We start from the raw sequence: 16,490 nt of genomic DNA on the forward strand, positions 1-16,490 counted from the left end.
CTCCTTCTGAAATATACGGTAAAGAACATCCTGGGCTTTTGCTTTATAAACAATCACAAACGCTTTTCAATGTGAATTTCTATTAGTCAGAGGAGAGGCCTCCTTCCTGATGCATGTACTGCTCGGCTGTGCCAGCCTCTGCTATTAGCCAGGCCGTTATGTTTTCTGGAGGACTTTGAAAGATAGGATGAAAGATTCAGGCTGTGAAGGTATAGTAGATATATTTTAGCGGACAAACCTGATTATGGCACAACAGGCTTTTTATTCAAACGTGCTCATTATAGCCCAGAGCGTGGGATGGATTTAGCTCCGGACATAGTACTGTGAGATCGACTTCTGATAATATTTTGGTGTCTCCACCTACCTTCACATCTAGTCTATATGTCAATTTTCTTGCTTGCTGCTTTATTAAGTTACAATACATAAAATGATTAGGTTCTGTTCCTGTGCAGGCTTGGATTTTACCTTGTCTTTCAGAAGGTATATATCTTTGCATGTTTTGCATTCATACGTTGTGAAATTACCTCTTAGGTGTTTCTGAGCAGCCATGGCCGGTAGTGGGAGTACCTGCCGGGCTGTGACGTGGGGAGGGGGAGGGGCAGAGTGGGGGGAGTAGTAATGTATGGATTACGGAGTTTAACAGGTAAGTAAACACAGTGGCGGCTGGTGACATTTGAAAGTGGTGAGGCTGCAAATTATTGCCGGCCCGCATGGCAGCAAGCGAGCGTAGAAAGTGAGCCCGTACAACCTCCGGGGCCTCGGGGGAGAACATATTGAAAAAAGAGTGGACAAATGGTGCATTTTTAAGCAAATTTGAGAAAGCAGGAAGGTTAATAAAGCAATACAATTGAATTATGTCATTTAAGAAATTGCCAATTTTTATGAGCTCTAGAGGACAATCTTTGCCAGAAGCGCCAAGGAATGCCCTACACTTCTACTGTTGCCCGTGTCCAGCGTTACGTAAAAACTCCATAGGTATGAGTGAACCTACAGAAACAATATTTTACTGAGACAGACATATAACTTAGAAAACCAACAGTAATAGCTCACTGTGACCCCACAGCACAAAAATATACCATGTCAGTGTGCAAGCGCTGCAAACGTGTACAGAAACTACCAGCAGTAAAATCATGGGAGAACAGCAAAAACAATGCACCGTGAATTCAAGTCACAGAATCAAATTCACACTGTGAAATAACAGCACAGCCTACCCGTAAAGACACATCTCTCTGCACCATCTGAGAAAAGCAAACACGTGGACAGCATAAATACACAAAAGTATATACTGTTAGCAGAGGAAATCACAAATATGTAAAACTCTTCCGTTTTTTTTGGTGCATGAAAACATGTACTTAATCATTTCATTTTTCCATCAGCCCGAATGGAATAGACCTAGACATTTCTATGAGTTTGTTGAAAAGCAAAACAGAGAGGCACACACATTTGACGAGACCGGACTTGCTGTAATACATTAGCAAAAAAAAACACATGGACATCATTATTTTCGGTCTGTAGAACACCCTTTGACACCCCGTCCATGGAAGGCATAATCTATGGAGTCCGCAGCTCACATCAAGGAAGGCCTGTGTTTGAGGTGCCCCGTGTCAAAGTAGCAACCAGCAGTGTCACTTTATGGTACTAACAAACACCAGCAGGCTGCAGCTCCCTGATCGCGCGCTGCCGTTCATTATGTTAACCTTATCTCACAGATTAATGCATGTCACATTTTAGAATCTCTGTAGGTATTAAGGGGTCAATTAGGATCGCGGACGGACTTGAGTCCGTCCGCGACCCCAGAGTATGAGGGAACGTCCGCATGGGCTGCGGCGTTCCCTCATGTGCGATTAGGATGTGACCGCCACCCTGGCGGTCACATCCTGGATATTTAACATTGCGGCGGGTGCTGCTTCAAGCAGCACCGGCCGCAATGTTAAAAGTGCATGTGTAACATTTACATGCACAAAGCGGCAGGCACCGCGCGGTGCCTGCCGCATTGTGCATGTAAATGCTGGGGGGTACCATAGGTACCCCCCATGTGCACCCCCCACCCGCAAACACCCTGGGGGCCCGCAACGGGCCCCAAAAATCAAAAGTACACATGCTTTTCCACGGCGGAAAAACCGCAGCGGAAAAGCATGTTTTCAAATGCTTCCTAATTTGGCCGGCGGTGTCTGATAGACACTGCCAGCCAAATGAGAGCTTTTCCACCGCGGTTGTAATCCGACCGCGGCGGAAAAGCAGCGGACAGAAACCAAGACCCACCAGCCATCGTAATGCGGCGGTGGGTCTTTGGTGAGTCCGCAGAGGATTTTCCGCCTCCTCCGGGCCGGAGGTGGCTTCCGCCGGCCCGGAGGAGGCGGAAAATCCTCCATCCTAATCGGCCCCCATATGTGGTTCAATTCGTTCACTGGTAATGATGGTTATTATCAATCAGTCCTGACCCTTCATTTAACAAGTCATTGCATTCAGTGACTTTATGTGCTTTCATGGAACCATTTGGACCAACAGATGACAAGTATGATTTATAGAACTCTCTATTCTAAGTTGTTTTTTTGTATTTTTACACTGTAGTTCTGATGGATTATCTGGCCTACAAATTCCATAGCGCAAAATAAATATTTAAAAAAAACACAATGGCCGACTCATCACTGACAGGTGGCCCAAGGAATGGTGAGACAGTTGATATATCTGGCCATGAGATTAGATCATAATCCTTCCGGTCAGGACACAAACGGTGTGTATTGTATATGGAATATTGTAAGCTTATGCCTTAACATTTGCCCCTCGTTGCCATCAGCCATAAAAAACATTGGGAGGCACACGCACAGAAGCATGCACACAATCGCTGTTTGCTTAGACGAATCATCACTCTGTCTGCTACTCAAATGATGTCACCCAAACTTATCTTATTATAAACATGGAAACGTACTTAGTCATTTATAAAATTATGCACGAGCGCGGAGACAGACGAAGAACATATCAGTTGCTAAATTTAAAAAAAGATCATTCGTCATTTGAAATGAAAAGCATTTGCTTTTATATGACGTTAGATAGTCTAAAATTCATGCTAAAACAATATCTCTTAAAAACGTTTGGCGCGGGAAGCTGACAGGGTGCTGGTAGGCGGCGGACGGAATTCAAGGAGTCTTGCCCTGAGTTGCCAATGCCTTTGCACTTTCTTCTAAGAATACCCGATTGTGTCCAGGAATGAGGGCCAGCAGTGCTGCAGGGGGCCGGGCGCCAACAGCTGCTTCAGGTTACACGGAACCGGGCAGCGTGAGGCGTGTTGTGGTTGGGGGTTTACACACAGCTCACTCTGACACGTTTAAAATCCTGGTTTGCCATTTAACCAGTAGCTGCGTGTTCAAAGTTTAAGTCACCCAGTGATGGATTGCTTGGGGATGCCTCTCGAAAAAAAGTAACATGATCAAAGCGCTGGGATTTCACGAATTTCAGAAAATGTATGCCCGGTTTCACATAGGTTCATCGAAGGGATTTCCGTTTAAACAAGAAGACCACGCTGATTAATCTGGGGCAAGAATTCGCTAGTTCCTGTGCATGCAGGCACGCGCGGACCTCCCACCTGAACTAGTTCACGCATCATCAGTGCATCTGCGTTACCTCCCGAGTCCCGTTCCTCTTTCTCACGATAGTCAACTGGTGGGGGGGTCGAGGGAGGTGGGGGTGGGGGGCCGGCCGGGGAATTAGAATAAAGGAAGAAAACTTACCTGACCGCCGGTCAGCGCCGCATCTTCTGGGACCTTGGCGCCTTGCTTCACTGGAGCAGAAATCCCGCCCTCCGTCCTCAGCCAATCCTACCGCAGGAGCAGCGCCAGGATTGACACAGGGCGTGGTTGCTTTCTGCCCGCCTGCCCATTAGGAGAGCGAGGTTTCGCTCTTCTAATGGGCATGCACCAGGCACAAGTGCGCATGCGTGGGCAAGGCTGAAAAACGTGCCTCCGGCCCCACTCATGCGCACCTGTGCTGCTGCCTGCCCCTGACAATGCCTGTCAGTCAACATGAAACAGGACCGCCCACCCACTTCAGACTCTGAAGAGAGTGGGCGGTCCTGCTGCATCATGCTGACTGACAGGCATTGTCCCGCGGCGTCTTTGAACTTGTTTACTTCAGTTCAGACTCAGAGACGTCACGTCGAGGGAGCTACAGGTGCGGGCGGGGGGGGGCAATGCCCCAACGCCCCCAATGGACGCACCGCCACTGAGTAAACATATAAATAAATAAAAAGAATTTCGTTGCGCGTACTGCATCGCATTTGGAGATGCAGTGCACGTAATGAAATTTGTTTTATTTATGTATATGTTTACTTACCTGTTACACTCCGTAATCCATACATTACTACCCCCCACCCTGCCCATCCCCCTCCCCACGTCACCGCCCGGCAGGTACTCCCAATACTGCCTGGCCGCGACTGCATCTGAGACCCCATTTCCTGGCTGAATATGATCACTCATAATTACTTGTGCATACATGCAGACGAGGAATTGCACACACAGTTGGTCCTGCATTCTCACTCCCACCCATCTCTTTCTATTTCTCCCTGTACTTTATCTTAGTCTATTTTGCACTCTCTAATGTTCTCTGCTTTTAATTCATTTTCACTTTTTCTCTCTCCTTTTTTATCATATTTCTCTTTACTAATCATAATTAGGAGCCAAATACCATTTGACTGGGGACTGAGTTCAGGAAAATAGTGCTCACAACATGGCCGCTGATTCATGGTCATTTCTGTCTGCGCAAAGGGCCTCTACTCTCAAAATAATTTCCTTCTTTCAATCTTTACTCGTGTTAGGCCTGTTAGCATTAGGGTGATCTTCCTCCAAAAATATTGCCTTTGCCCTCTACTTTCTGCTGAAATATGTTTTTGCTAGCTGAAGGACTCTGTGCACTTTACCACTGCTGACCAGTGCTAAAATACTTGTGCTCTCTCTGTTAAACATGGGAATGTTAGATTGGCTTACAACCATTTGGCATATTTAATTTACCTCTAAGTCTCTTGTAGGGAGGTATAACATATACTCAGGGCCTGTAAATCAAATGCTGTGGCCTGCAGCAGTTATTGTGCCACCCTCTTAAGTAGCCCCTTAAAACATGCCCTCGAGATTTGTTACCCTAGCACCATTTTCTGATGCTGGCAGTCTCAGGCAGTCATGGGTAGAGGGCTGCTAGATTTGCTGCTGCTCCAGTAGATTTTCTACTTGAGTGGCAGGACACTCAACTATGTACCTACGTATTGTATTACTCTCCTTTGACCCATTTCTTTGGTAATTATGTAATTATTCTTGCATTTATTCCTACTTAACCCCTCCGCTGCGCCGAACGTTCCGTGCTGGTCTGGAACGTTCTATTGCGCGGACGGGGCCGGAACGTTCGGCAGACGTGTGCAGCACTACCAAGGTAGTGCACGCGACGTCCGCTGAACGTGCACCGCACGTAAGGGGTTAATGTCGATAGTGTATGCATTACCTTCCTTCCATCCTTTTTTGTAAAGCGCTCTGATATCCTTCGGGATCTTGTTTGCGCTAAAATAAAATAAATAAAATAAAATAAAAAAATTAACTTGAATGGCCACACTCTCTCGTGCACCACATGCTGTTGTTCGCGCTGATTCTACAGTACTGCCCTAACTACTGGTGTCGAATTGCAGCTTGAGCATTGCAACATTCATATTTTCCTCCCATTGGTGGATTTCCTCTGCAGAATATCATTATGTTTTTCTGCAACTCCACAGAACTTTGCGTAGTGAAACTCTGCAAGATTCACCCAACCCTATATTAACCCCTTTGCCAAGCCTGAAATTCCCTTTTTTTGCATATTGTTAGGTGTGAAATTCTAATACCTGCAATGCACTCTTTTCACGCTATATTAGGTTAATAGTGCATGGCTAAATAGATGCCATTCGTATTCATGTTATGCAAACCACTGAGTTATCCCCGTAATGTGAAGGTTTCAGTTAGCGAGTGTGACTCCATTTTGTATTTCGTAATCCCCATTAGGCTGCTTAGGCTGTGCCTTAGTTAGGCCTCATTGCTCATATAGCTTGCCTCAGCAGAACACTGTGTTTCATTGTTATTTTCTCTTTTTTCCAAGGATATTTTCTTGACTTGCTAATGAATAAGCTATTCTGCCCTTGCATGCCTATCTGAAAGTGTAGTTTCTGCTCCCACGTTAGGAGATGCTGAGACCCAGCACCATAGCCTTGAATCCCTGATGAAATGTTGCCATCTGGCAGGTGTAAGCTCATCCTATTATGTCTCTTTGTTCATGTTCGGCCCGGGCTGGTAGTTTTCCATTGTGAGCGTTGTTGGGGGGATCTCAAGAGGGATGACTACTCACTGTAAACTGTTGGCAGGCCAGTCCCTTGGCAGACATCTTAGGGTGTAGGCCATGAAGGACGACTCCACTGCAGATTATTGCTAATAAACGGTTTGTATTCTCTACTGTCTGACCGACTCTTAATTCTTAGGCAGGCATAGCAGGTGGTTGTAAGTAACTCGTGTGGCCCCTAAAGGCCATTTCCTTCATTGGGGCCCACCAGGGAGGGGGGGACAGCACCGACACGGACTCCGATTATGCTGTGACAAAGGCCGCTTTATTGGAAGCAGGTGCACCTCACAAAATTATCCCTTGGCCTGTGCCATACAAAACTACGCCTCGCTAAATAACAACTTCCTAACAGGACCCCCCACCCCCTCCCCTAAAGATAGTTCCCCAAACCAAAACATGAACAATTAGCCAAAGTAAACTTGCCTCCCTACCTAACTAAATAACCTGTTGCACTTATCCCCCCTCCCTTCATAAAACAGACCTCCTAAATTCTCCCAGCCCTTAGGGAAAAAACACCCAACTGTAGACTGAACAACACACCAGCACCTGTTCCAGCACCAAAACCCCGTACATAAACCCCCCCCCCTTATGCACCATCTCCCAAAAAAACGTCCGCCTGTCCTCACTACCATCCCTCTACACCAAACCTCCCTACATTCCCTTCTCGCCACCCATAAAGGGCGGGCGGGTGGTCAAATTGAAAATGCCCCCACAGTCCCTGAGCCTGTTGCTGTGTCACTGCCACTGAAATGGTGGACAGTGACTTCAAAATGGCCGGTTGTATGTCCCCTAGCCCAAATACAGCCCAACTCCCAGCCCACCCCAGCCTAAGGCAAACTACCCAGCCCAAAAACCAGCCCACTTACAGTGCTGGCTACTACCCCCCCTCCCCGGGGCCCCAAACTCCCCGGGAGGAACAGGCCTCCCTCCGGCCGGCTGCCCCTCTCAAAGCCCTCATATACATCACTCCTAAGCTAGGCCTTAGATAGCCCACAGGGAAGTGTGCTTTGTAGTCCTGGACCCTGGGTAGTGGTGCTAAAGTTGCTCAGTCCAAAATGTAATACTTGAACTTAGTAACTTGTTGTCTAAAATCACCTAGTGAGAGAAGTCCGGGACCAGGCTGCTCACCTATCCACCTGTGGTGCATTGCCTGTCAGCCTGACTTCACAGCAGCTCCAGCAATTTTCTCTGCAACAGCAAATCCTGTTCAGTGGTCCTTCACAGAAGGGGTATCCAGCCTCCTGGAACTCTCATTGGCTACAGTCTCCAGCTTCACTCCACTGGAGATTTTTGACTTCCAATAAAGAGACTAAGTCCATACATTATAACTTTGTCCTATGGCTCCCCAATGACAATGCATCCACCTAGGACAGCACCTGCAGCCTTGCATTGCTGACTTTCCCTTTTGAGAACATTGTCTTCAAAATGTCTTCTAGGTCCGATGGTAAACCACTTCTTATATCTGAATTTGCACCATCTAGGTTACCATATGTTTTGACTTTGACCTTGTGTTGCATGACTAGATGTCCGCAGTTGGTGGATTGATCATTTAGGTGCTATTGTGTACCAATAACTTTAAAAAAAATCCTAGATCCAGTTCTACTGATTGGTTTGCTGTCATTTTGGTGTCAATTAATTTACAATGTACTCTATTTTTCTGAATGATTGTTGGATTTTTCTTGTGTTGTGTTTTTACTTAAATACTGTTTGTTTGCTGCATGAATACTTTACACCTTGCCTCAACATTAAGCCTGACTACTTTTGTGCCATGAAGAACTGCTCTGCTGCTTTGCTGCAATAAGTACTGCCCCTTGCTAACCTGATGCCCTCCTGCCTGAATGAGAAGTACTGAACCTGTATCTTGTACCGAGGAGCACCAGAGTTACTCCAAGGCCGGGTGGCTGGCCTCATGATCAGAAGCCTATGGGACAGAACAGGCCTCCTCAGTGTTGCATCCATCACCTGGACTCACCAGCTGTGAGGACTCCCCTTCCAAATGGTGCCACCCTTTGACCTCCCCTTTCACACTAAGCATATCATGAAAGGGGGCCTTATTTACAAGGCAGCTTTAGGCCATGTCAAGTGGCTTAACGCTGCCTTGTAAATAGGGGCAAAGCCTTTTCGCTGCAGGAATGTGCTAAAAAGTGATGTTTCTGTGGCAGTAGGGGCTTGTAAATATGCCCCCTAATCCTTCTATTGTGTACCTGTCTAGGAGGAATACGCAAAGTCCAGCTGACATCTACGCCCAGTCATCTGACCCAGGAACAAGCTTTAAGTTTGGGCACTAAATAGGGCAGGAACATGTCAACTTTCTAAAAAGGGCATTATCTAAATTGTGACTCAAAATCTGATAATAGAATTTAAAATTATAATTTCTCACATACAAAGCGGCAGGCAAATGCCCTTGTGAATTCCCATAGAAACCCAGGTTAACACCAGAATCTGGGCTTTTATGGGAATTCACAAGAGCATATTATCAAGCCCATTATTGCTGCTTTAGTGGCACTTTCCCGACGATAAAAGTGGCGATGATGTATCGCCCGTTCTTGATAATATGGCCCCTAGAGCACTGTGTAAGATGAGCACCTTTGATCAAGTAAGGCTGTGGCTTAAGGCGACTGTAAGAATTATTAACCTGCCATCTGTGGGTCCTCTTTATTGCTTTGTCCTCTTCCAATGTGCACATCTTTGTTATGGCATTAAGTTGTTTCTTAAATATGGAGGATGACACCCCAGTAACCCAAAAGCTGAACATTTGTAGAACATGGACTGCTTCTTGTTGTGCACGGCTGTATGAAGACCTGTGTTTCAAATTGCTAATTTCATGCAAGCTTGTGTTGTTAAAAAATGTTTATCTGCAAATCAAAATATATAACATATCTTGAGGTAAGAGCTTCGGATCGACCAGCATTTATTGATCAGTCCAAGTTCCTAAGGAAGCTGTGCCTGTGATGTATAGTTTGGTAGCCGAAACACAGCCCTGTATGCTTTTGCCAATAACTGATCTAGTTTCCTTGTGGCTTTGTCCAAGATGATTTAGCTGACATTGCCTCCTGTAGTTACCCTATATTTGAGCCATTGAGTAACCTTGAGAGGGTTATGAATCCTGCAGTCAGGGCAACAGCCTTGTGTTTCGTGCTTCCAGGTGCGGCTTAAAAGAATCCCTTCTGTCGAATATTACCCCTCGATATTTATATTGTGCCTCACAGGAGAAGAACCCCGAGCCATTTGTTTTAGTTTTCTTTGATAAGATCACAATTTTAGTTTTGTTAAGATTGATTTCCAATCCCTTCTACCACGTAAAGGGGGAAAGTTTGTGTGGGAGGCGTTGTAGGAGAACAGGTCTCTGGCTCATCAGAAATAAGTCTTCAGCATAAAGGATGCCAGAAAGTGTGTGTCCTCCAAGGTTCGATGGGTGGGCATTTGTTAAATCAATCTCTTGAGAGGTGTGAAGTTTGTGGGGGAGTTTTGCACCATCTTCAATTTCCACACGTCGCCATGTAATATTACATAAAAGTTGCACAGCTTTATGTAGTGTTGATGGAATCCCAGCTGATAATTTTTTCCAAGGAGGCTATGTGAGACCCTCCTACATGCAGTTTTAAAGTCAATAAAAGATGGGCTTGCTGCTAAACGCTTTGTCCATGCAGGTTGCTAGGGCAGCTAGGTTGGTTGAGGTGCCCTGCCCTGCACAGAAACCTGAAAAACAACAAGTAAATGTAACACGGTGGAAAACGTGTTGTAGATTTTGATTGTTAAAGAGAATTTTGATGATAAAATGTCAGTAGTTACACTTGAAGTATGACAAATGGTGTCATTATGTTATTTTAGTTTTAACAGTGTTCCCCTGACAAAGGCGCAAGGCACCGAAATGCATTGGGAAGATTTGTGAAAAAGAAGATTTTGGAAATTTCTGTGAATGGAATTGTGGAACATGGTTTATGTTATTTGGAATTAAAACGCAGAACATTGAAAATTTTGAAATCATATATGAATAATTGAGTGAAGCATCATTTTGAGTTTTTCTTGATTTCGGAATATGTACGCATAGTTGCATGCTTAAAATTTTGGAAATATGCATATTGTCGGATAATACATCATAAAAATTAAAAATGAAATGTTGAAAAAGAATTTAGGTTGATAATAGAAAACTTTTATGACACTGCAGCATTTAATAATGTAATTGCACCTTATAGGGCAACTTGAACAGTGCATCCCAGCGACTAAACACATTTGTGTTTAGAAACCCTGAGACATATTAGAGACCTGACAGGGGGTAGTCAGGCAGAGCAGGGTTGCATCAATAAACAAACAAGATAAAAACAGAGTTTAAACAGTGGATATAAAGAAGGTGTGCAGGTTATCTCAAGACAAATAAGTTAGATACCCGCATTGCTGGAGTGTGTCACAAAAGTGACGCAACTCTAGCAATGGGTCATTAAACATGGGCAAGTCCCATGTGAAATGTGCCTGTGCCATGAGGCAGGGGTGAGATATTGATGCATTTGCGTCCTAGAAGTGGCACAGTGAAATCTTACAGATTTCACTGCGTCACTGCTATGACCCTTTCTTGTGTCCGAACGCCCCCCTGCATACATTAATCCTAGCGCAGGTATAATGTGGCACAGGGGTTTATAAAGTGACACATCTACCTAAATATGTCACTTTGTTAATATGGTGCAACAAGGCACATTTTGTACACCACTGGTGTTTCACAAAAAGTGATGCACCGGCGGCGCAAAAATGACGAAAGGACTCATAAATAAGCCCCCCAATCTGTTGGTAGTTTGAGGCATCACTCCTATCCCCTCCTTTAAAAATAGGATGCCTTACACTTCCATGGATGTTGCAGGCTCACTGCACTATAAAGACTTACGAGTTATTTTGCCCAAAACTCGGTTTTGAACTGGAATAGAGCTGACGTAAGCCTGTTAGGTCCGGGTGTGCCATCGGCTCTAGTCTTCTTTTTTACAATTTCTAGAAGATGTGTATTTTGCCCTTGCAGGACATGGTAAGCTGCCAGTTCCAGGAGCCCAGTAGAATACAATAGTTCTGGCAGCTGTTTACCAAGTGTAGTCTCCGCTAATTAATTATTGCCTGCTTCTTTTCGAGCTGACAGCACTGGAGTGATTTGGTAAATGCAACTTTATATGCTGTACCCAGGCCTCCTCAGGTATATTAGCATTATAGGCAGCTGTGCGGTCCTTGTCACCGCCATTGACGGTTTTCTATAATGCTCTACTACCTAGTTTTTGCCAAAACATGTCAGTGTGGACATTTGGCCTTCCATACTGCATTTTTGTTAAGTGTTCGAAGTTTCTACGCCTTGGTTAACTGTAATTTATCAGACAAGTTGTTTTTTAGGTGATGGTACTCTCTGTCCAACTTTGTCTTCAGCTTGCCGAGTTGTTTAGTGACCCAAGGTGGGTCTATCCCCTTCACCCGCATGTGATGTGGGGCATGCTTCTTTCTACTGCACTGATCCAAAAGTACCTTGCAGGATTGGAATAGCATTTAATATGGTGAAAGAGTACTCCTACAACCGGGTTATGCATTTATCCAAGATATGTTCCTATTACCTAGTTTGCCATTGGAGTCATTTCAGGTTTTCTGATTTTAAGTCAGAAAGGACGTTATCAGCATTATCCGAGTCATGAGTATTGTACTCACCGATCATTGTCATGGACTGAGGATTGTGGTCACTCTTCTCGCAGTCTTCATTCCCATAGTGTCTATTGGATTTAAATATAGCTATTGAGGTGGTGGTGTAATCTATATTAGGGGCAGACTTTTGCAAAATATATGTCTGGGCAATAGGCCAATCTCCTGGGATCTTTCATTAAGTATTCACAGACCTAATATGGCAACAAGGGTGGCTAGATGAGATTCTTGGATGTTATTGCACTTTGTGGCCAAGGCTACCTTCAGTGGAATGTTCCATACCTCATTTTGTACTATGAAGGTTTCTTCTATGTTGCTCATGTGAAAAAGATTTAGATTGAACTCCCAGGTAATTATCTTGCGGTGGGTATTAATTATATTATGGTCCTTCATCAGATTATGCATGATTATTTCAAGTTATGAGATGGCAGCTGATTTCTCAAGATAAACAACCCTGTGCCACTGAGTGAACAATTATCCATTTTGTAAGCCTGGGTAGAGTTTGCATAGCAGAGCTATGTGGAACTCTGTGAAGCTGTAAAAAAAACTATGCCGCAATACATGGAGTTCCACAAGTTGCTTCTCCCACCCGTTCCTGTGACATTTCCGCCATACGGTACCCTGGATTGCTTCTTCGGGGGGAAATATCATGCGAACTGCACCAATCGGTCACGTGTGAGTGTGGCCCTCTTGTTTTCTTCTCTATTGTGGTGCTGGTTCCTACTTTTTGAATCCTTCCTAAATCTTTTCAATCCTTCTTTACCAAACCTTTTTTCTGATCTTTTTTATTTATTATCTTTCCCCTCAGTGTAAGTTTTGCATTTTTTCTACTTTTTGTGTGTTTTTTGTGAGTTTTGTACTGTTTTTTCCTCTACTTCCTTCCTATTTTTTTTACTTTCTTCCATCTTCTACCTGTTATTTTTTATAGGTTCTACATTTTATTTTCCACCCCCCGGCATCATGTCAGAGACCTGTGCCACTAAAAAGGTGGCAGAGAAGAGGTGCCATCCTTGTGGAAGGCAGGTCCCGGAAAGAGTGCATCCTCGGGCCTTGTCTTCAGTGGTGAAGGTGGGAGCGCTGTTTATTTTTTTGTGAAGCACCACCATCCCTCCACCTTGCAGCAGGCAGCAGGCCTGGGTCTGGGTGCGGGATCCGGGTACGCCAGCAGGAGAGGGTGCGTCAGGCAGTGTATCGATGCTCTGGGGTCTGGCGCATCCACAATAAGAAGACGCACCAGTGGTCTGACATCCTGGAACAAGACAGAACCTGCTGGGCCTGCTAAGGGTTGGGGTGATGGGGCTTGGTTAGTTGCTAATTGTTAATATTATTATTACATGTGTGTTCTAAAATATTATTAGTGTTTTTCCCCAAACAGAAAGCATGTTGCTCATATGCAGGTAAGTTATGTTTACAAATCTTATATTTTGTAATCGTTTTTCTAGACAGGTGCTCAGCGATCCCTAATTGTTCTTCTTTGCAACTTTGCGCTCACTTGGGCTGATTATGTAGGAACTTAAGTAATGCAGACTAGAGGGAGACTCCTTTCCTTTGTCCTGTCACTAAGATAGTGGTAGTTAGTATTAGTAATTTAGCTACACGCGTCCTCTCACTTCAGTTCTTAGAACATTTTTTGTAGCTCAACAGTGACAAGCAACCAACCAATTTGGTGTATGCATGCGTCCATCTATGCATTTAAAGATAAAATGCAGACCTAGTGAATTGGTCCGTCAAAGGGGGTTGAGAATGATTGTGAATGAGATCAGGACTTAGAAGCAAATATCATTTGTTGCAAGTTTTTCCAAAGTCTTTGGAATAAGTGGGCTAGGTAGGTTTAGGAAATGTGGAATATAGACAGTCTGTGACTCTAGTCTACTACTAGCCGATCTAATTTAGGAAATTTTAAATGTTATTAAAATTATCATTTCCTGTCCAAAAATATTTTTGGAGACATTCTTTATTAACCACCAATTATTTCTTGCCTTTTTAATTATATCTCACATCAGCAGGGGCAAGAGGTCGTCCGAGACGGGTGCAGTAGCTGGAGGTGCGTTCCAGGAATTACGATCCTCGGCTCAAGGCTCTTCTGGCCCCAGTAACTCCTCCTGATGTTACTGATTTATATATATTTCCCTAGCTTTCACTGCTCCTTTACTTGAGCTATTTTATACCTGTTTCATAATTTTATTTTTTCCCAAAATCCTCTTCGATCTATCCAATTAAATAAGGTGTGCAACAAGAAGACTCAAAGGCAGCATGACTAAATTTCTGTTTCAGGCAGTTACCTTCAACAACAGCCCCCCACCCACTGACCACTTAGCTTCGAATTTGAGCCAGACTAGACTGAGCACACAGCATTTTCCTAATCAGGTAAAAAATCAATGTGCCGCTGTCCGTCACACCACCAACCACCACCACTACACAGACTGGTGTAGATCTGGTGTTGTTTACCTTTAGGCCACTTCAAAGATATTATCATCCAAATTGGATGGTTTCAGTGAATCTGATGACTTCCATCTTCTTCTGATGGCAGTTCTCCAAGTAAAGTAGTCATGCTCACTCCCATGCTCTGAGTCATTCCATCATCTCTGATCCTCCTGAGTCTGACTCTGAATCTGGTGTCCAACTCCATACCAAAGTGTTCCGAGTCGTGACTCAAAATTGCAATAGATCGGCCTGTAATAGTAACATTTTGCTATTGAACAACAAGAAGGGAAAGATTGAGTCACTTTTTGTGTAGACTAGATTTGTGTTTGCAAACTTTGCATTATCTAAGAGACTTGTCGGGTCTGAATCTTTGAGGAGTATATCTTTGAGTGGAGTGGTGTGGCTCACTGGTTAGAGGCGGCAGACCCGGAAGCGGAGAAAGGCCTGGGACCAGGGTTCAATTCCCGACGTGGCAGGGTCGTGGACCAGGGTCAGCAGACTCGATAATTCTCGCCTCGGTGCCTACTCTAACCAGGGTTCACACTCGGCAACTCTGGGCATTAGCTTGCCTCATCTCTACAACGGCCCCCCACATTCTCTGGGGATGCCTGGTTTCACCTTGGAGATACCCAGTAGGGACCATCTCATAGGGATAGCCAGGACGGGTTCCCCAGCGGTCTACAGCGCCACGCCGCCTCAGGGCAGCAGTGCGCTTTACAAGACCACATACATTCCATTACATTACATAAAGCATAAAACAATAAAAAAAGCAATGTGGACTTTGTGGAGTGTACTCGATAAAGGAATCTTGCTATCCAATCTCTCAAAGGGGAAGATAAAAAAACAACCTTCAAGGGAAAATTATTGATCAGCCATTGGTAGAACATAAACATTGTGAATCTCAATCATCACTAACACATTATGCGTAACAAGAAAACACCCAGACTCAGACTGCCTTCCACTACATGAATCATCTCTTCTCAGTCTCAACACATACGTTGACGACATATCACATCAAGTTCACATCACAACAAACAGCAATCACTCAGCGTGCAAAGCATGCCAGCATTTACCTGTTCTTCCAGTGTGCTCACATTAATCGATTTGTGGTACATTTCAGAATACAGATCCTCCATCACAAAGCAGAGATTTGCCAGTTTAAATTTCATTATAATAATGTCACATGTGTTGCTGTCCCTCTAGGCCACATTTGTTTGTATTCTCCGACCAATGTCTGGCTTGAGGGAAATGGCTTTAAAGGGCGAGTCCACACTTCTTCACTGCACACAGTTGCAACTGTAATCCGGCACTAAAATGTGTCTTAGAGCAAGACAATAGGGATGAATTGGTCAACCAGACACACACAAATAGTAAAGTAAATAATGTTCCCAAGCTATATATTTTTGTGGGCGTTAAAGAAAAAAAGCCTAGTAGTCAAGGAAGTAGAGCTCAACCTCAAACTCTGGTAGTTATCCCAGAAATAGGTAATCAAATACACTGCTTCCATGACCTGAGTCTCAGTCATCCTCCTCCTGTGGTCCCTCAGGTATGGTGTAATCCAGTGGTATAAAGTGCTGATTCATTTTGATCATGGTTAATCTTTCCACATTTTGGGGGAAGAGACTGGTCCTTCTCAATGTGACAATGGCACAAGTGCTACTGAAAACACAATCAGTGAAGACACTGGCTACAGGGTAAGCAGATAATTTATTGCCAAACTGCTAAGAACTGGCCATTCGCCAATTCGTCAATTGGTTTTGATCAAGGTAGACCTCTGTTGCTCCATCCAGTAAGGCCTGGACCATTTGCTCAATGTTTATTGCTGGTGCTCTACTTTGCTCGATTTATTTTGTCTTCGCCTCTGCACTGCACGTAAGCCCTGCAGAATTGGTGGCTGACGCCTCTGGTATTGTATTTGTTGATGGTGTTCCTGTTGTTGCTTTTGGCTGCTGTGAGCCAACAGCACTGCCCTTAGGCTCTGAACTGGAAGGCTGCCCCACAGGACTTGTGCCCTGGATCAGTGGGCCTCTAATTCCTTGCTGTTCTTTTTCCAGCTCACT

The sequence above is a fragment of the Lissotriton vulgaris genome, chromosome 5 (genome assembly GCF_964263255.1).
Source record: "Lissotriton vulgaris chromosome 5, aLisVul1.2, whole genome shotgun sequence".
Lineage (NCBI taxonomy): Eukaryota > Metazoa > Chordata > Amphibia > Caudata > Salamandridae > Lissotriton > Lissotriton vulgaris.